The 20042-nt window shown below is 42.3% G+C and overlaps 1 protein-coding gene across 4 annotated transcripts in view; it reads left to right on the top strand.

Annotated features, from left to right (window-relative positions):
• The window catches only part of MYO1B (myosin IB), a 187731-nt gene that overhangs the window by 5238 nt on the left and 162451 nt on the right, over positions 1-20042 (top strand). For 2 of the 4 annotated variants that reach the window (XM_029225227.1, XM_029225225.1), the window contains exon 1: positions 12028-12242. The exons of the other annotated variants lie outside the window; for them this stretch is intronic. The gene's annotated coding sequence lies outside the window, so the exon portion shown is untranslated. Of the gene's footprint in view, positions 1-12027; positions 12243-20042 lie in introns of those variants that run through there. 4 annotated transcript variants of the gene reach the window in all.

Genomic DNA, 20042 nt, shown 5'->3' with positions numbered 1-20042 from the left:
TGTCTTTCTCACCCTCTCCTGGTCACTGCCTTCTCTGTGGGAATCTGCTGGCCTTCTGGGGATTTTCAGGGGGCTTGTCTGATCTCTGGTCTCCAGTCTTTTCAAGGACAGTATGCTGCTGGTCATCCAGTCAGAGCTCAGGGTCTGATGCATGTGGACGAATTGGTGGGAGCACCATTGCAGAGCTGGAACTTAGGGGATAAGACTTTGGACAAGGCAAGGAAGAAAAGAATTGGTATAGAATTTATACTCGTCCAAGATAGGCAGTTTTTGAAATTGAGGTCTGGAGATAAGTGAAAATTGACATCCTTCCTTTGCTTATCAGATAAACAACAATGCTGAGCTTCTAAAAATACCAGGTGCCTGGCTTTCCTAGATAGCTTGGAGAGGCAGGAGGAGACCAGGTCTCTACTTTCCAGGGACTTTCTGATCAATCCTGCGTGGACTCAAGATGCTTTGAAGTTACACAGATGGCTTCATTTTGCTGTGTTGAAATGAAAATACAATTCAAAATTGTACAAGTTTTTAAACTCGTAAAAAAAAAAAAAAAGAATTCAGCATCCTTGAAGAGACTTTAGAAAATTGCATTGAAAGGACAATGGAACGGACCAGGTTATTCGTTCCTGGTTTCATTATTGTGTGTGTGCATATTATTTGCCTGCTCATTTTCACTGGTTTCGTGAAAGCATTTTCTGCACACTTCAACCCCAAAATTAAAAACAAACCAAAAACCTTGATTGAAAACCTCCTGCTGGCCCCACTTACTTTTGCCACTGTGCACCTTCTCTCTCCTCCCTCAGTGCTGCTTCCTTTTAAATTCTATATTATTAGACTCTGAAGCACTATTTGCAACGTTCAGGTTGCAAATAGGCCCAGGTCCTAGCTGCTCGTTCTTTCCTTTGAAAGGGCTTCAAAGGGATCATCACTATTTTATTCATTTTAGAGTCCCTGCCTAAATGCTTTTAGGAAAAGTTTAATTTGTATAAACATTGGGCCTACGCCAATTTGCGTGGCTCGTTTTTTTTTGCATTCCTCATGCAGTCTGCTTACAGTTGTAATAAGTTGACTACAGTTTTGATTTACCCCTGATGTGGTGAGCTGTCTCGCAAAGAGTTCTCACTTGCTTGAACTCTTCAGGCTGTTGAGAGGTATTCATAAAAATATATGAACTGCCACATTGGGTCAGACTCAGGAATCTGCTTTCTGCAGAAGCAGAGTACTAAGTATTCTGTGACATTGGAGCAGGGGGCTGGAGTTAGACTTTATAACTTTAGTAGGTTTTGGGGCTCTCTCTTCAACATCTATAATTGCATAATCTCTTAAAAACCTCTCATCCATATATATTTAAACTCATATATTCAGATTCTTGAATTGTTTATTTGTATCCTATATTTAAACATTTCACACCTCCTTTAAAGGTAGAGCTTGACTGTATTGGTATTTTGACTTCGAATGTTTCATTTTTGGAATGGTAGAGTGATGAAGTTGAAAGGGCCTTTAGGCCACCACCATAACTACTTACTTGTATCTGAGAACTGCTCAGGCTCAAAAGGTTAACCAGGGTCAGATCTGGCACTGGACTCCAAGGCTTTTAACTTCTTGCTCAGTTTTCTTTCTAGGGGAATATCTCACTGTCTCTCCAAACCCATCAAAATCCACGCTTAGTGCCCATTACCTAATAGTTGACCATCTTTGATGTAACTGTGCTAATAGCATTCTTATCATCATCTTGACTTTGGATTTCAGAAGCATCACCGACTTCTCTATTTTCTGTGACTCTTACATCCATCTAATCAGTTACAGTGTTTGGTTGATTGTTGCCTTTTATTTTCAAATCCTTAAACCTCTATTCTGGTTCAGACCTTTAAAAGGCTGGTTTACTAGAATACAGCATTTCCCAAAGTGGGTTGTTCCATGAAAAGTTTGTAAATGTTACTGTAAAAAAGCGTTCCTTGGGCAAGTAGGTGTTGGTTAAACAACATTTTAAACAAGTTTCTTTAAATAAACTTAAAAAAATAAGTTTCTTCTTTACAGAAGGCGGACTTTTATTTGTGACTGTGCACTGTGGATCTCCAAGAGGGAGATAGGGTATGCACATGTCCCAACTTACGTGACCGGTGTCCCACTTTTTGGCAGGATCATTGTGTAGATAATACTGCTGTAGTCACTTCATTGTACCGTTTGTAGATCCATCACTGTCTGGCTTTCTATGGGAATATGTGTTCTCTGTGAGCCATACTTGGTTCTCTCTGAAACATGTCTTCTGCTTTTTTACCTTATTTTTTTCCTGGATCTTTCCTTCGCCCTGGAAGCCCCTCTCTACCTATTACCCCTACGCATCTCTCACAACCCAGCTTTCCTGAACTTGTAGCATTTACTGTTTCACAACTTAAAATGGAGAAAATATTTGAAAGAGTCAAAACATTGGAAGTAACATTGCATACCTATAATAGTTAAATCACTGGAATTCACACAAAATGCCGTTTTCCATATTTGTGTCAGTTGATGAGTCAAACGCACATCACATTCTTCTCGCTCCCTCCACACAGGTTAACTTGCACATATATTCTCCAAGCATGTGACTTGTTTATTTTTCAAAAATTTTGTGTTATTGGAATTGCATTCAGTTTATATAAAAATTTAGAGAGAATTGAGATCTTTATGGTCTCATGACTTCCGGTCTGCAACCTGATATACTTCTCTATTGATTTAGGTCTTTTATGTCCTTCAATGAAATTTTGTAATTTTATGTGTAAAAACTCTTTCACGTCTTCTGTTAGACTTGTGCCATGGTGCTTTATGGTTTTTATGGTCATTGTGAACGGAATTGTTTAACACATTTCTGATTGGTGTTGCTGGTATACAGGAATGGGGATTGATTTTGTATTTGTTTATTGATGGGTTCTATTTTTTTTTTTTTTTTTGTGGTATGCGGGCCTCTCACTGTTGTGGCCGCTCCCGTTGCGGAGCACAGGCTCCGGATGCACAGGCTCAGCGGCCATGGCTCACGGGCCCAGCCGCTCCGCGGCATGTGGGATCTTCCCGGACCGGGGCACGAATCAGTGTCCCCTGCATCGGCAGGCGGACTCTCAACCACTGCGCTGCCAGGGAAGCCCCGATGGGTTCTTGATTGATCACATTTCAACCTGTGTTTGCTATAGGAGCCTGGAGTCGCGTGGCGTTTCTAGTAGAGCGTAAAATAACAAACCTGTAACGGAAATGTCATAACTCACCGTAATTTAAAAATTATATATGATACTTTTAGAAGTAAGGGGAGGTGGAGGTGTTTTTTGTTTCTTTAATGCATTCATGTATTCATTCATCAAATGTTGGGGTGCCTAGTGTGTGCCAGGCACTGTACTAGGCGCTGAGTCTTTAATGGTGAGCAGAGCAATTGTGTTTCTGTCTTCATGGAATGTGAGGGGAGAGAGACATTGAGGAAGTGAACATAGACATTTATGCCATATTTATGAATTGTGATATTTGCTATGAAGGGAAAGGACAGGATGCTGTGAGAATAAGAAAGATGGGGAGGGGAGACTTTGGATTGGGGGTAGAGGGAGAGCCTGTCTGAGGAAACAGGCATTCATGCAGCTGCCTGAAGGGTGAGTTGGTACTGCTGCAGGAAGAGAAGGATGGTAGAGCTTTCCAGGCAGTGAAGAACGGGCCCAGAAGCCCTGGGGTGCAGTTCTGCTCTTAATGATAGATTGATGGAAATTTTAGTAATTAAGGACTTAAAAAGTGGTACTTCTTAGTAAATCATCATAATAGTGGTATTTAGTAATGTTTAAGTATGATGACATGAAAATGTTTATTTTTGACCAGTATGTTCCCCTTCCTCCTCAAATGAAACTGCCCAAGTAAAGAGTGCGCTGCCTCTGTGACGGGGCTTGAGTGGGGCTACTGCCCATCCCCCAACTCTCCCTCTACCCCTTGAGAGCTGCCATTGCCCTGAGTACTGGTGGCTGCTGGGCACACCAACGTCCTGGGTTCTGTACTATTGGACTGGGTCTTGCTCTGAGGTCTGGAGAAGCCCTTTCTCTCCTCCCGGGAGGGCTCTTGAGCAGGGGGGGCCACCTTTGGCCCTTTCAGTGTCTCAGCCCTCTCTCTCCCCTTTCCCTCTGGCACCTTCTCTAGAGACACACTGAGGGCTCTGATGTGAAAAGGGTGGGGTGGGAGGAGGGGTCTGGTCTGAGTTATGCACACTTCATTCCACCTAGAATCACCGCGCATCGCGCATTGGTCATCGAGGCTTTGCACCTGGGGCAAGCGCATCAGAGCCTGGTTCTCTTACGTGGCAGTGAGTCCTCGCTCAGTGGGAAGCAGTGTGGTGCAATGGTGATGGGCTGCGCTCTGGGGAAAGTATTGGGTTTGAAACCTGACTCTGTTTAGCAGCCCGTGTCCTTGGCCACATAGCTTAATCTGTCTCTGCCTCCGTTTTCTCACCTGCAGTATTTGGGTAATAGTAGAGCCTTCTTCCTTGGATTGTAATAAGGATTAAATGAGTAAACACACGTGTGTCCATAGAATAAACAGGGTCAGGCACAGAGCAAGCGCGCAGTATAAATGTGAGTTGCTACTCAGTCTTTTCTGAAAATGGATGCCTGGAGTTCTTCCTCCTCTTCCCCCACCAGATATTCAGATCTGTTTGATTCCAAGCAGTGCATATAATCTGTGATTTGATACGGGGCTCTAGTTTCTCCTCTGAAAAATATATAGGAAGAAAGGTGGCAAAGAAACCAAAACGTTAACAGTGATTGTGTTAGTGTAGTAGATAGGGATGACTTACTTTTACAACCCTCTTTATTTTCAGCATTTTCTGTAATCTGGTTATGTTACCTCTGAACTAATAACAATACAAAAAAATCTTATGAAAAAGCTCAGGCTGCAGTTGCCTCAGCGGTTCACTAAAGTGGAGCCGAAGAGGGTGGCACGCCTGGGGTCCGCCTGCTCTGATTGTATTCGCAGGTGGAGTAGTTTCCCATTTACGCTTAGAGTTGCAGGAATGCAACAGTATTTAAAAGTCTTCAGCAGAAGCATCCCAGGAAGTTAGAAGATGGGGATGTGGATCCTTGTGAAACTCTTCGTTCTTTGAATGTTACTTTTTCTGTCATTATTTTCCCTTTGTTGTCTCTTGCTCTGCTCCCTGAGAGTGCCTCTGGCCATCTGTTACTCTCTTTGGTCTGCTTTTACTCCCCTCCCCTTGAAAACCACTCCTTTCAATACCCCATCTTTCTCCTTTACTTGCTTGTCACATGGAAATGATGCACACATTGCTACAATTCCAAGTAAAGACTAAATTTTATTTCTTATTTTTAATCGTAAAAATAAATGTAACTTTTCACCCTCAGAAATCTACATTAAGTTGCCTTTTGTTTACTCATACCTGGAATTAGTGAATTAACTTAGTAACTCACTGAAGTCTGGGGGAGTCTGTGATTTCCTGAAAGCACCAAGAATCTTGGGGGACTTGGGAAGACTGAAAGGAAGGAGAGATTAAGGGGATGCTGAAGTTGAATTTTTTCTCTTATTTTGCTGAGGGTCATCTGTGTGGCTACCACTTAGTTATGTCTCCGAATTTTTAAAGTTTTCCAAACTGAAAGAACCGAATTCTGGAAAATTACCAAAATACATTTTTTAGAAAGAGAACTTTGCCAAATTTGACACATTTCCTTAAAAGCCCATTGATTTCAGTTACCTTTTAAAAAGTTCAGTGAGCTTTCCAGTTTTCCTTTCATGTGCCTCTTCTTGAATAATTGTGAGTGGAGAAATGGGCTTTCCTGCTAAGTTTGTTTTATCTACAGGAATTTATTTTTAAGCAGTGGCTTTCTGTAAGTATCTCAAAATTATACCGACATGGATTTCAAAGAAAGTAGGACAGCATGTTGCTACTCAACAGAATAGCTATTTACTTGAGAAATATTGCTAATTTCAGTGAGATTTCACAGTTGAATGTAAAATCTAGTAGAGGGGATTTAAATTAAGGGATACTTTCCTATACCTTATTCCATAGTTTGTAGTGTTCTTCATCTCCAACCACAAATGCCTAATTTGAACCTAAATATTTATGCGCATTCTTTCTCTGCTGTAAGGAAGTCTAGTTTAGTTGGGGTAAAATCTGGATTTATAGGATGGGTATAACTAGGATTTGGTATTCACTATTCAAAAGGATTCATCAGCGGAGTACTTTAAATTAGAAGCAACACGTATACCACTATTGAGTAAGGCAGCAGTTGTAAAAGGTCTGTATTATCACAAGCCCACTAGGTACAGACGTGATCTTGCATCTTGTCTGTTTCACTTCATATACCCCAATACATGGTGGAAGAGAAATCTGTTGGGTTTAGCTGACACGTGCGTGCCACAGGTGTTGAGAAATAATGGTAAAACTGTCAGCCCAACCTTAATACTTGCTGTTTGTTGCAATTGAAAAAAGAAACAGAAAAGTATAGGTAAACTGCTGCAGGAAACATGTGCCATTATACATCCTTCGGGGTGACCTGTTTTGTATCTCGCGGACTCTGGGATGGAAGAGTTGACAAGTTCTCTCCTTGGATGGGAAAGTGCCCCTTCCTTACCTGGCAGTCAGCGAGCCTGTCAGACCCTGGGTGCAGCGGGGGCTTCACCTTCTGTGATTCCGCTTCCAGCTTTGCAGTTGCCCTCTTGGCAGCAGCTCGCGTGTGGTGATCTTTTCTTACGAGAACAGTTAATGACCATGGCAGATGCTGGGAGCCCACTTCTGCAGTTTTGCAGCTGTTTATGTGTCCAGTTGGACTTCTTGAAAGAATTAATTTTTAGGATCTCACACTGAGGGCTACAAGTATAATAGGATTTAGGGGGGAACGTTATTTTGTGGGAGTTAGTTTTGGATGTTGCAACAGACGTAACATGAAGGTAGCATGGCAGCTGAAGGGAATCCTGTAGTAAGATTCCCATTTATCCTGAAACCAGGCAACTCAGAAAGTCCAAGATTACTAACACTCACTTTTGGATATTTTGTACTAAAAAATCATCTTAAGAAGAAACATTACAGGAAGTTTGGAAAGTGGAACTAAAAAAGACTCTTCTTGAGTTAACTAACTCTTAAAATATCAACTATGGTCATTTCTGAGCATTCCTTTCCAAGTTTTCTATGTGTATATTTTGGAATGATTGTAATCATAGAGTTTATGTATTTTCTGTGCTGCTGCGAGTTTCGAGATACATTTTATAGTTGTGTTATTCCACTGAGTACCGTAATTTCCTGAAACACCTCTTTTTTATTGGGCATTTGGGTTGCTTCCACCACTTTGCTGCTGTAAATAATAATACTGTGATGAACATTTTTGTGCATATAACCTTTTCTCTATTTTGGGTTATTTTCTGACAGTAGCTGTTGAGAATGAGCTGATTGGGTCAATGATTGTGGTGACTGTTGTGATGTACCCCTCTTTAAGCAGTGGGGTGGATGTAGTGTAGTGACTGGATTGGAGGGGGCAGGGGAAGTGGTGGTCTGGGATGACTCCCAAGTTTCTGGTCTGTGTGATGTTGGGTATGGTCGTCACAGACAGGCTGAAGGGGGTGGGTTCCATTTGGGATGTGGGCCCTCCAGGCAGAGAGGGAGGTTCAGCAGACGCTGGGGCTCAGGGACAAGCCAGGGCCTGAGGTCTGGATGGAGGGACTACCAGCATCTTGGTGTGGTTGAAGCTGTGGATGTTGTGAGGATCACTTAGAGGGCGGAGGGAGAAGCAGGGAAGGTGGGTGATAGAAGTCTGGGAGACATTATTTTGTGACAAGCGGAGGAAGGAGAAGCCACTAAGGAGAATAAGGAGTGGTGGGTGGGAAGTGAAGAGCCAGGGAGATGTGGCCAGAGGGAAGCCAGGGCAGGAGAGAGTTTTTTTTGTTTTGTTTTTTTTTCTTATTTGCTATCTATATATCTTCTTTGGTGAAGTGTCTGTTTAGGTCTTCTGCCTACTTTTTTTTTTTTAACATCTTTATTGGAGTATAATTGCTTTACAGTAGGAGAGAGTTTTAAGGAAGGAGTGCGCGGGCAGCAAACAGGTGGTGACATTCTACTTGAAGATGTTTCAGTGGCACATGCCGAGTGAGCTGTGGGTGCTTAGGAAGGGTGGCAACTGTCAAAAGGTAGGCTGTGTCAAAAGCTTAGCGGTGGAGGAAGAGAGAAGTAGCCAGTCTTACCAGGGCTTATAGGACGGTATATTAGTCTGCGTGGGCTGCCATGACAAAATGCCACGACTGGGTATCGTAAGCAACAGAAATACATTTTCTCACCATTCTGGACGCTGGAAGTCCAAGATCAAGGTGTCAGCAGGTTTGGTTTCTTTGAGGCCTCTCTCCTTGGCTTGCAGATGGCCACCTTCTCACCGGCCCTTGTATGCACATCCCTCAGTCTGTGTTGGCTGTGTCCCTGTCTTCTGTTTTTATAAGGACACCAGTCATGTTGAATTAGGGCTCACCCTTATGGCCTCATTTTAACTTAATCACCTCTTTAAAGGCCCTGTCTCCAAGTACAGCCCCATTCTGAGGTACTGGGGGTTAGGACTTCAACATATGAATTTGACGAGGGGGTGACACAGTTCAGCTCCTAACAGATGGATTCTAGGCCTGATGACACACTTATCCTTTCTCCTTCCTCCGTTCCTCCCCCCAAACACACACACACACACACACTGTTGACCCTCTGCTGCTTCTCATCGTACTCTTGTCTCTTGGCTTTGGTGACCCATGCTCTGGTCTCATCTCCCCCTGGTCCCTTGGTGTCCAGCTTCTGTAGGGTTTGGGCCTTGGCTTTCCTCTCCTGCTAGAATCAAGTTGATTTATTTGTCTTCAACTCCTTCTCAACTATAACTCAGTTTCGGGTAGCAAAGTATTAATTCTCTCAGGTATAAAAAGTTGTGTCAGGTTAACCCTGTAGTAAATTTTATTTGATGATAAGACTAAACCATTTTGTAATCTTGTCCTCGTGGCTGCTTATTTCACACTTTAAAAGAAAAACAAAACAAAACAGTGGGAACATTGATTTAGGTCAAGGTTCAGTCAAAATTGATATTTGAGTTTATCTCATATTTTACAAATTAATATTGTTGTTGTTGTTTTATCCCCTTGAGTTTGGTCTTGGATTCCTTTTTTTCCCAAGAGCGTATCTTGGTTAAAATAAGACTGAGTGGGTAGCTATCCCAGTAGTGCCTGGGGGCAGAATTATTTGGGTAGGTATGGTTATTACTGCCTTTTTTTCCTTCAGATGTGACTTTTTTTTTTTTGGAATTAAAACTGTATAGAAGTTATGATTATCCTATTTGATGCTGAGGAGGGAGGCTTTACACGCATGGTGTTGATGAGGGAGTTGGGGTTAAATTGTGGGTATATGTTATTTAAACTGTGGTTGGTTGCACTGGGGTTTCTGGTGTGCTTGTGTTTACATGGTGTTTCTCTCAATAGTCTATTGAAATATATCAGTGTGATTTCTACGTAAAAGTTCATATTTTTATTGAAAAGGCTGACTATCAGATTTCTAAAAGTGTATAAATTACGGATAGATTTACTGTTTGGCCACCTAAAATAGCACCCACATTTTGCTGGGCAACCTGGAGAGGAACGTTTATCTCTGTCAACAGTTTTAAAAGAAGTATATAATTTTAAAGTATGAAACTCAAATTTAGTTTTTAATAGTAACTTATGTGTTTATTCTTTCTATCTTTAAGAGGCAGGTTATTGGAATGAGATGTGACCTTGTACTCTTGACTATGTGTCTGGTTGTGGGTTTGAAGTGTTATTTTTGTGCTTTCTTAAATGACTTAGGCACTTCTGACTATACATTTGGGACAGAATAAATGTGGTAGTTGGATATGGTTTTGAAAAACCAACCAGATTTTTAACCTGGTAATACGATAGTACTATTCATTCTTATAATTGTCTAGAGGCTCATGGCTTTAGAAAACTCTGTGAGCTCTTAGGGACCTCCAGATTTGCTGGATTAGTAGGTGTTCTTTTCCTTTGTCAAATATATCAACTGATGCCCATGACACAGAAAATGCCCAAAGTCAGAGGGCTACCCTGTAGTGTGCTCTTGAGTTTTTGTTCCTACCAGTCTATGCTTATGTGGACTCAACTGTGTTTATTCCCAAGTCTGTTTATGCCAATTGTACTTATTATTATATTTAATATAATGATTTAAAATATACGTGCAAAAAGAATTGTTTCTATGAAAATTCATGTGAATGTTTGTAAACCACCTAATAAGTTTCTAAAAATGATTACAGCTGATTTAGGAGTAACTGAAATAACTAAAGGATTTGGAGGATCATAAAATAAAAGTATTCCCACTAATGTTGTTAGTCATTCAGGATAGGTAGATTAATTTGTGGTTATGTAAAACCTGGGAATCTTAGTGACTCAAATGATAATGCACACTCACACTGGGTGGCCATTGTAGGTCAGGTGGGGGTCTGCCCCATGTTACCCTGGCCCTCACTCCAGCACATAGTCTGATGGAGCTGTGCCCTCTGGAACATTGCTGATCCCTGTGGCAGAGGGAAGGGCGGATGTGAAACCTTTATGGCCATATGCCTGAATTCAGCAATTCAGGGATAGATGGTCTTCCCACAGAGGGATTATCGAGCATTTGTCAGGAGTAGTGCAGTCCACCCCACACTGCGTCCCAGGTGTCTTTACAGCCTCACTCTTCTTTAAAGAAATTAGACTTGGAGGATGAGGCCATGAGGATGTTTTACAAGAGACCACTGGGTACTACAGTCAGTGGACATACACTTAAAAGGCCTCAGCGCTACAGAAAAAGATTGGAAAATATATATTTTTATAGGATTTATTTAAAATAATAGGTTTAGGTATGTATCGTTTACTTATGACTTCCAAAGTTAACTGACCTTTAAAAAAAAACAACCAGCCAAACTGTCAATCATTAGGCATTTGGATGAGAGAGCCTCTACATGAGCCTTAAATCCTCCTCTCTCTCTTGCGCCCTCCATCAAATTAGTTTCCCACCTTTTATGATATATTTGTCTGTTAGTTCTCTTGCACTTATCCTCATTTCATTTCTATTAGTTCTACCCTTGTTCTTATTCCTGAACTTCTAGATCCGTGCCCCAACTGAATTCTCTACCGCTAGCTTGTACAGTGCATTTATGCAAGTAGAAAAAGGTGTCCTTTAGGGCAAACACAGTCCCTCAGGAGCCTGACTTGATGTCAGTCCCCATATTCCCTCTTGGCTGGCCCATTTTTATGCAGTGCACAAACTGAACAACTGCACAGAGCAATCCTACTCCCTGCTTCTAGTCACTCTCCCAACTAATTCAGACTGTTGCCTGATCAAATAAATCTCCTTAAAATTTTTGTTGTCCCTGTGCCAGCTCAAAAATTTTTGATGACTCCCAATCATCTATAATGGCTGTCCTCAACTTTATTTTCCATCAGACCATCACCAGTGACTGTGGATCACACGTGTTGCCTTCTGGATGCACTGATGTCAGTAATGACAGCAGTGTAGACAGATGAGGCAGGCTGTGTGATGCTTCCCTCTCCTCTCCCACCCATTCCCACCCCCTCAGCCCGCACTCTCAGACTTGCCTCAGCTTACCTTTCCTTCCAGCTTCATGGCCCAGCAGGGCACGACCCCAGCTGTCTTCTGCTGCCATTCTGTCTAGACACCATCTTCTGAATATGTCTTGTACCTCTTGCTTTCAAGTTCTTTTCCGCTTAATCACATCCTACTCATCCTCAAAGAGGACTCTCAAGGTCAAGTTTCACCTCTTCAGCCATCCTTCTCTAATCCTCCTAGACCATGATAATAGTTCACCTCTAAACATAGATGGTAGGCTCTATCTTCTTCTTTTTGTGGTGAATCATCTGCCCTAGGTGAGCACTTGTTTTATCAGTTATATTGCTCTTAAGAATTTTTTTCCCCAACTAGCTTGCTAATGACTGGGGAGCAGTTGATGTGTCTCTAATTCTTTCTTCTCCCAGTGCCTATGCATCCTAGGTGCATAGGTCAGAGCAGTAGGCTGTGCCTGGTTAATCATATAATTCAGTTCTGGATGGAAGCTGACGCTGCTTCTGCCTAGCCACAGGATATTGACCTACTTTTCCCTCCTTATCTGTTTGTAAAATATTTGTTGAACGTGGTGTGTTCTCCCGGTCACAATGAATGTTTGTCTCTCCCTTTCATATGTACTAAATGCTAAAGTGCTAGTTAAATCAGTGGAAAAAACAATGGAGAAGAAAAGTTGGTATGTAGTTTTAATTTCTAAACCTTATAATTATAATGTCATTTAAAGAGAACGCTCTGTAGTTTTTATATCTATCTACCTACCTACCTATTGAGAGACATGATTAAGGGTAGAGTGTAAATTTTAAGGCCTTTTGATTTGATGCTTTACAATATAACAATGTGGTATTTTGAAAATCTTTTTTTCATAAATTAATTGTAGAAGGAAATGAACTTTTCTTAATCAGCCATATACAGGGTAGTGCACTATTAAATGTTTGTTTCTTACCAAAACTTCCGTTGGGAAAATTTATTGTATGGTTCTATACTTGGTCAATCTGGTTAACAATTGATTTTTGTATAGCTTTACAGGTTAAGTGCGTGCTCTATTCAAGGGAAAAAATATGTGTTTATATGTTGGGGGCATTTGTATATATGTATCCTTATGTAAATATATGAAATAATTGCTGCATCCTACAGAACTTTTGGAAATTAACTATTATTAAAATTTAGTTAACATTTATCAATTTAAATTTAGTAAACATAGATTTTGTTAAACATTTTAATTTGTGACTTAAAAAGGGTTATTTAGTTATGGCATGTCTTGTAAGTTGCTTTGCTGAATTGTGTATTTTTTTAGTTCTTCGGAAATACTTTAGAATGTGTTTAGAGATATGGAAAAATTATGGTGCTTTAAATTCCAAATGAGAAAAACTAGAAAAAAATTAACCGAGAAAATACTTCCAAATTCGAATCTGATTGCTGATTTTTAATCAACTTAGGTGAAGTAACCCACTGCAATTTAGCTATTTTTTCTAAAAATTCTTTTTCAGTGACAAAGTTGTTATGCCTTCTCAATTTACATTATCAGTGTCATTTTGGTAACATCTTAGCTATTTTTGTTTGATCGATTCTGAACTAATAAACATTCATGAAGCCCTAACGTAAATATATAAACATCTCTCTCTTTGATTACGTAGTGTATTAGACTTTATTTTAGTGGATAACTGCTTGAGGAAGCTTCTGAATTTTTATTATTCCAAAAATACTTTTTCTTAACCACAAGCACAAAGGCATTACTGAAGATGTACTGTTGAGTGCTGCACATTTTTCTTTTACTGTATAGGTTTCTTTTTTAAAATTTTTATTGGAGTATAGTTGATTTTATATAGGTTTTTAAATGTGTAATTTGAGATCCCTTTTTGCTTTCTTAACTAGATGGATTTGTTAAAAAAGCCAGTGCCATTTTGCAGCTAACCATGTAGTTGTAAACAGAGAGAGAACACATTCACGTGTACCTTGATGCCTTTGCTCATGGTGATGCTGTTGATTTTGTGCATTTCCTTCTGTGCTGTGTATGGTTAGACCCTTAATACATTTTTTTTGTTGGTGAGGTCAGAATAAAGAGAGCTGCTTTCCTTAGATGTCACTGGGCAAGTTTCTTGTGGACTGGCATTTTTGGTTTTTAACATTCTTTGTAACCAGACCCAGGATGCTTGCGCACCCCAAAATGAAGGAAGTCAGTCTTTCCAGAGTTGAGCTTTTTTTGGTTGAATCAGTAATGATGGAAGCTGGGACAGGATCTTAGGAGATGATGTATTCGACCCCTTTGTGGGGAAACTGAGGCTCAGAGTTGGCAGTGTGCCTAGGATCACACTGTGCGCTAGCTGCAGAACTGAGTCTGCAACATGGAACTTGTGGGTTTTTTTCTGGAGCCACTGTGGTGGTCATTCCAACCTCTGGTCTGTTGCAAAATGCAACAGCTGACATTTCCCGGAGAGATAACTTGCTTCCTTACCCCAAAGAGTGCACTAAATTCAATACATTTCCCTCCATTGTCACTGAAAAGAGCCTGAATGACTGAAAGGTGCCTTTTTAAAAGAAGGTAGTTTTGCTCTGGTGTACCCCAGGCTATTTTATGTGAGAGTCTTTGTTCAGCCAGATGTCTTCAAAAATTGATTTATAGGGACCCCCAAACTGATGGCTACAAGAAAGCCTACTTGGGTGGCTCCTAGGTGCAATTCACCGTACTTTGAATTATAAGGGAACATCTTGAGTGCTTGGATGGTCTGATCAAGTATGAAGAGAGCAGAAAGAATCACTGTACAAGCAATGTAAGCAGGGGGAGGGGGCAAGGACAGGAGGACTTGGGTGAGTGTATTAGCATGTGGGACTAGACTGGGACCCTCTGATTAACAAGCCAATTCATTTGGAAGGAAACTTGATTTTCCCCAGGTGACGGTATTCTATTTAATGACCACTGGTCGTATTTGGGATCCGCACACCGGCCAGGAACCAGTCAGAGCTGTCAGGTGTGCCAGTTACACGTGAGCTGTTTTACATTCACCTAGGGGTTCCAGGGTGTCAGGTTTGCCAAACTAAACACGTTTTTATTATTGGAATATTTTTTAATCCGCCTGAGGGAACAAATTGAGAGGACTGTGGGTTATAATTAGCACATCCCAGTGCAGCTGAGTTTGTGTTTCTGGCTATAACAGTGGTTTAGAGTTTTTGGCTACTTTGTCCCACAGGAACTCATAGCCTTTTCAGACGTTAGCTCATGAGTTCTCGTAACATCCAGTATAGGACAGCATGACCATAGGTTCCCCCTAAAGCCAGGATGGCTTGCCCTACATTATTGACCTTCTAGGATTTTGGCTGGTGAGGGTACCATGCTTGGGGAGGGGGTGGAGAGGGAGGGCTGGGGGTGGCTTTCAGACCCAGTCTTGGAGGTGGGTGTCATTCTCTGAAGTCTCCTTGCCCTTCAGCAGTTGTTCCTGCCATGACTCTGCACAGCTTCCTCCAGGAAGTGACGGTGGGGACAGTGATGTTGGCTGCGTTCCTCCTCCGGGTACTGAACTCCATGGGGTGTCTATTTCAAATGAGGCAGTGCTTGAGGTTATTTGCATGGACACACCTGCCAGAAGACAGCAGGGAAGAGTAGGGGAGCTCTTCAGGATCAGGAGAAATGGGCATTGCGAAGGGAGGGAACTAACATCTGGTGAGAGCCTCTCGGGAGTCAGGCTTTGCTTTCTCGAAAGAGAAAGTGGGGCTTCCTTGGTGGCGCAGTGGTTGAGAGTCCGCCTGCCGATGCAGGGGACACGGGTTCGTGCCCCGGTCTGGGAAGATCCCACATGCCGCGGAGCGGCTGGGTCTGTGAGCCATCGCCGCTGAGCCTGCGCGTCCGGAGCCTGTTGCTCCGCAACGGGAGAGGCCACAACAGTGAGAGGCCCGCGTACGGCAAAAAAAAAAAAAAAAAAGAGAAAGTGGAGTGGATGTGGATGTTGCCATCCCTGAATTTTTAGATCAGAAACTTTAATTCCATAGATGAATTCCCTTGGATTCGAGCTTGGGTCAGTGATTCAAAGCCTGTGCTGTTCCATGTTGGGGTGGATCAAAAGGGAATTCTCAGTCCTGGAAAAGTCTTTCAACTAAACTTGTAGAAAGTTACTCTTTCCCAAGTAAAGCTTCTCTTTAAAAACTGTGGAATATTCTGACCTTTGGTGACTTAGGAATTAGATTGAAGGGTGTGTGTAATATTAATATAGTAAGTGTGAAAGCCTACTGTCAGAACAGATAGGAGAGCTTCCTCACCCTGGCTCTTCCAGAAACCAGATGTGCAACATCTGCTGGGTCCGTTTCTGTCTCTTAAAAGAAGGTTTTGCCTGGGATCCTAAGAAATTTTGCTCACACATCAGAAGAGATAGTTTGTAGTAATCCAAAACCTTCAGTGTTGTCATGGCAGCCAGTTATTTTTGACTCAAAAATCTTTCCAATTAGTCTAGATAATACATTTTTCATTTCCACTGTTAGAAAAAAACTTCTTTTTAACCTGTCACTTTATGAACTGTGAAGTTCTATCTAGATGCTATCTTTCAAATCCTTAATAACTGGAATGTGCCCGGGGTTGAGGGGAGCCGAGCTCCTGGTTGATGGCTTTGGTTGATATGGCTAGCCTTTCTCTACCCAGACAGAAACGAACCTTGCCCCTGACACTGAGTGGTCCTGGCCCGTCTCTGCCTATTCAGAGGAACCCTCTGGGGTGTGAACTCTTAGGTACCCAGAATGTTGCATTAATTGCCTTTCCCACTCACAGAGCTTTTTAAGATTTGAGTCTGACTTTATGGCTTATGGGCTTCTGTATGCTTTTAGCTGTTTATTTTCATTCCCAGTTCAAATCTGTTCCGTTGTATCATTGCCTGATAATTTAATGTCCTTTGTGTTACCCATAGTTTGAACTTAAGACAATAGTTATTGTATGGAAACTGCCCAGTAGTTGGGCCTGTTTTTCCCTAAATCCAAGATAGTAACAAAAGCCCTCCTACTAGCAGTCTATTATATACTCTTAACAAAAAGCTTTAGAGAAAAGTGGGTAAAACCTCAGTATGTAGTGGTTTTAACAGTGGAACACAGGATTGGAAAATCAGATAACTATGTGAAGTAAACGCCATGAATCGATATACCCTGTCTAAGCTTCTCTAAGGAGGTGTGTTGATAGGAGTGAGAATTGGCATCCCCTCTGCCTTTTCGCAAAAGCATGTCACGGCCCACTTTCTCAATCTCTGGGGAGCCCTGCAAAGCACCCCGAGTGGTTCTGTGTGGCCCACTAACCCCTTCTCCTTTGAGAACCATGCTGCTTGAGTAAATTGTCCTAAAGAATGCAGTTTTCATTCCGCTTGCCCTTAGCTTCGTAAATACCGAGAAAGTGTCTCGCCGTCCGGTTTCTAACCCGAGTCTCTCATGATCTTTCCTGTTCTTGGGGAACCATGCAAGGCTGTCTGATGGGAAGGGGAGAGATGATGGAAACAGCCCTGGAAGGAAGAGCGCGCGGTGTCCCTCTCACACGCATCATCTACCCGCTCTGCACCCCAGTGCCCTGTGAGCCAGCCCCCTCTGCCAGGCAGCGGGGTCTTCGCACATGGGGAGCTCAGGCCTTCTCCAGGGGCCGGGGGAGACCAGCAGGCTAACAGCTGTGCTGGAGGAGTAGGGCTTGCTCAGAGCGTGCTGCCTATGGGGTAGCGCTGCTGACACTGGGTGAAGTCGGGGGATTTATTTAAGACAAGCAGCTCAGCTGAACCACTCTCAGGATCTAAAGCAGCTTTTCTGTCTGTCCCAGGTGGTCCTTCTTGTGAGGTTTGCCTTGGGGGCGGGGGAACTTGGTTGGGGAGAGACGAGACGGAGGAGGAGGATGTCTGGAGTCCGGCTGTGGAGTCATGTCATCTCTGATAAGGAATTTTTTTTATTGAGTTAAAACATACATAATGTAACATTGACCGTTTTAACCTTTTTAAGTGTGCAGTTCAGTGGCATTAAGTACATTCGCACTATTGTGCAACCATGTACCTGTTAAACAGCAACTTCCCATTCCCTCCTCCCTCAGCCCCTGGTAACCACCATGCTAGTTTCTGTCTTCATGAATTTGACTGCTCTAGGACCTCATATAAGTGGAGTCATACAATACTTGTCCTTTTGTGACTGGCTTCAGTTAGCATTATGTCCTTAAGTTTCATCTGTGCTGTAGCATGCGTCAGAATTTGCTTCTTTTCTTAAGGCTGAATAATATTCTGTTGTATATATATGTCACATTTTGTTTTGTGAATAATGCTGCTTTGAATGTGGGCGTTTGAGTCTCTCCTTTCATACCCTACAGTAGAATTGCTGGGTCGTATGGCAGTTCTCCGTTTCATCTTTTTGAGCATCTGCTAAGGCATTTGAATATTAGCTTAAAGACACTGGAGAGTTATTGAAGGATTTAAAGCAGGACTTACCTGATCAGACTGTGATTTAGAAAGGCGATTTCGGTGGTGTGGCCCATGTATGGGGGAAGGAGAGGGCTGGCAGAGGCTGTCGGGGAGACCACTTAGGAGATGTTGCCTTCAGCGTGAGAAATAATGAAGGCTGAGCTGGGGCAGTCACAGTGGGGAAGGGCGGGGAAGGGATGGAGTGGGAGTGATTAAGCTGATATAATCAAGGAGGTAGGTTGGCTGTGAGGGAAGGAAGAGACAGGGAGAGGCCAAGGATGGGAAACTGAATCAGTTGTGGCTGTGGAATTTAGGGGGAGTGGAAGGGTTTTGTTTTGCTTTTGTTTTCTTATATTTTGGTGTGTGATGATACAAGAGACAAATTTTGGATGTATTGTGTACATCTTTGTGTGCTGAGATGTTAGACACAGCCAAGTGGTAGAGATGCTTGGTGGTCAGGCTGTTGATAATATGGGTTGCTAATTTGGGGGAGGGGGAAAAGCTAAAGAACAAGGGGGCAGATGGCCATGCAATTTGGCTGAATTTAAAAATGTTGGGGATATTATTGGTGTAGCTCCACAGTTTCATAGCTCCTATGGATCTATTTCACATTCCTACCTGAGGCAGAAATATTTGTATATATCAAAATTTGTAACACCAGAAATGATGGCCAATTCATTGGTTATAAAAATCAGGTTTTGGGACTTCGCTGGTGGCACAGTGGTTAAGAATCCGCCTGCCAATCCAGGGGACACAGGTTCGATTCCTGGTATTGGAAGATCCCACATGCCTGCGGAACAACTAAGCCCATGTGCCACAACTACTGAGCCTGCGCGCTCTAGAGCTTGTGAGCCACAACTATTGAGCCCGTGTGCCACAACTACTGAAGCTCGCACGCCTAGAGCCTGTGCTCTGCAACAAGAGAAGCCACTGCAACGAGAAGCTCGCGCACCGCAACGAAGAGTAGCCTCCGCTCGCTGCGACTAGAGAAAGCCCGTGCGCAGCAACAAAGACCCAACACAGCCAAAAATAAATTAATTAATTTTTTAAAAATCTGGTTTTGTAAGGATTCTGATGAATCCAAAAGGATTTAAACTAAAGCATGAGAGTGTTGGATTTGTCTTATATTCTTTTTGCTCATCTACATTTTCTGATTTTTTTTTCTATAGTGAACATGTATTGCTCTTAATCATTAAAAGGGTCATTTGAAATTTCAGAAGTGGCCTATTTTCTTGTCTTGACCCTCTTACTGGACTGTGAGTTCCTGAGGGTGTATAAGAGGAGGAAGTACCATGATTTTTCACAGTGTGTCCCTAGCACTTAACACGATGCCAGGGACCAACAGGGCTCAATACTGTAAATGGTGGTTGAACTGAGTTGAATGGAAATTTAATCAAACTTTTCTCAGAGATGAGATTCCATGCTATTCTGAAAGATCTGGAAATTCCAGTGTTTCTCAGTCACTTAGGCCATTACATTAGGTACGGAACCACGTCCTATAGACTTGGTCCCTCTTTTGCCTTTGTCTTGCCATCAGGATTTGCTGAGTCTTATTTTGTTCATGAAGTCTTGCCACATTGGCCTTGTTTTCTTACTTAAATGTGTTTCTCATGTTATTCTTAAAAGCATTAGCAGTGTCTTTGGGAGCCAAATAGCTCAATTCTGTTTCCTGTCCTTTGTTGATAGTAATATGTTTTTAGAGGAATGGATCAAAGTGGCTGGAAGCCGCAGTCATTAGTTTGCCTTCTGGTCTGCTTTGACAGAACCAAGCAACCAAGGATGGCAGCTGTGAGAATGTGCCCTTATTGAATGAATCAGTTGTCAACTGTAAATTTGCATACTTGTTCTCCTTTTGTGTTTCTGTGAATGCCTGCCATATGCCAGAGGCTGTGCACTGTGCCTTTGGGGAGAGAAAGATGAATAAGGGTGACTCTTGACACCAAGGAGCTGATTCTCCAGAAAAGGGTCTAGGATGCATACATGACCACCCTACAAGCAGGTTAATGAGGGGAACTCGAGTCAAATAAGAACAATTGTTACTATGCTAAGCAGACGCCCTGAAGGTGCTGCCTCTGTTGTGT

This window comes from Monodon monoceros, unplaced genomic scaffold (assembly GCF_005190385.1).
Source record: "Monodon monoceros isolate NGI ecotype Baffin Bay Population unplaced genomic scaffold, NGI_Narwhal_1 Super_Scaffold_16, whole genome shotgun sequence".
Lineage (NCBI taxonomy): Eukaryota > Metazoa > Chordata > Mammalia > Artiodactyla > Monodontidae > Monodon > Monodon monoceros.
This window is presented reverse-complemented; position numbering and strand designations above follow the sequence as displayed.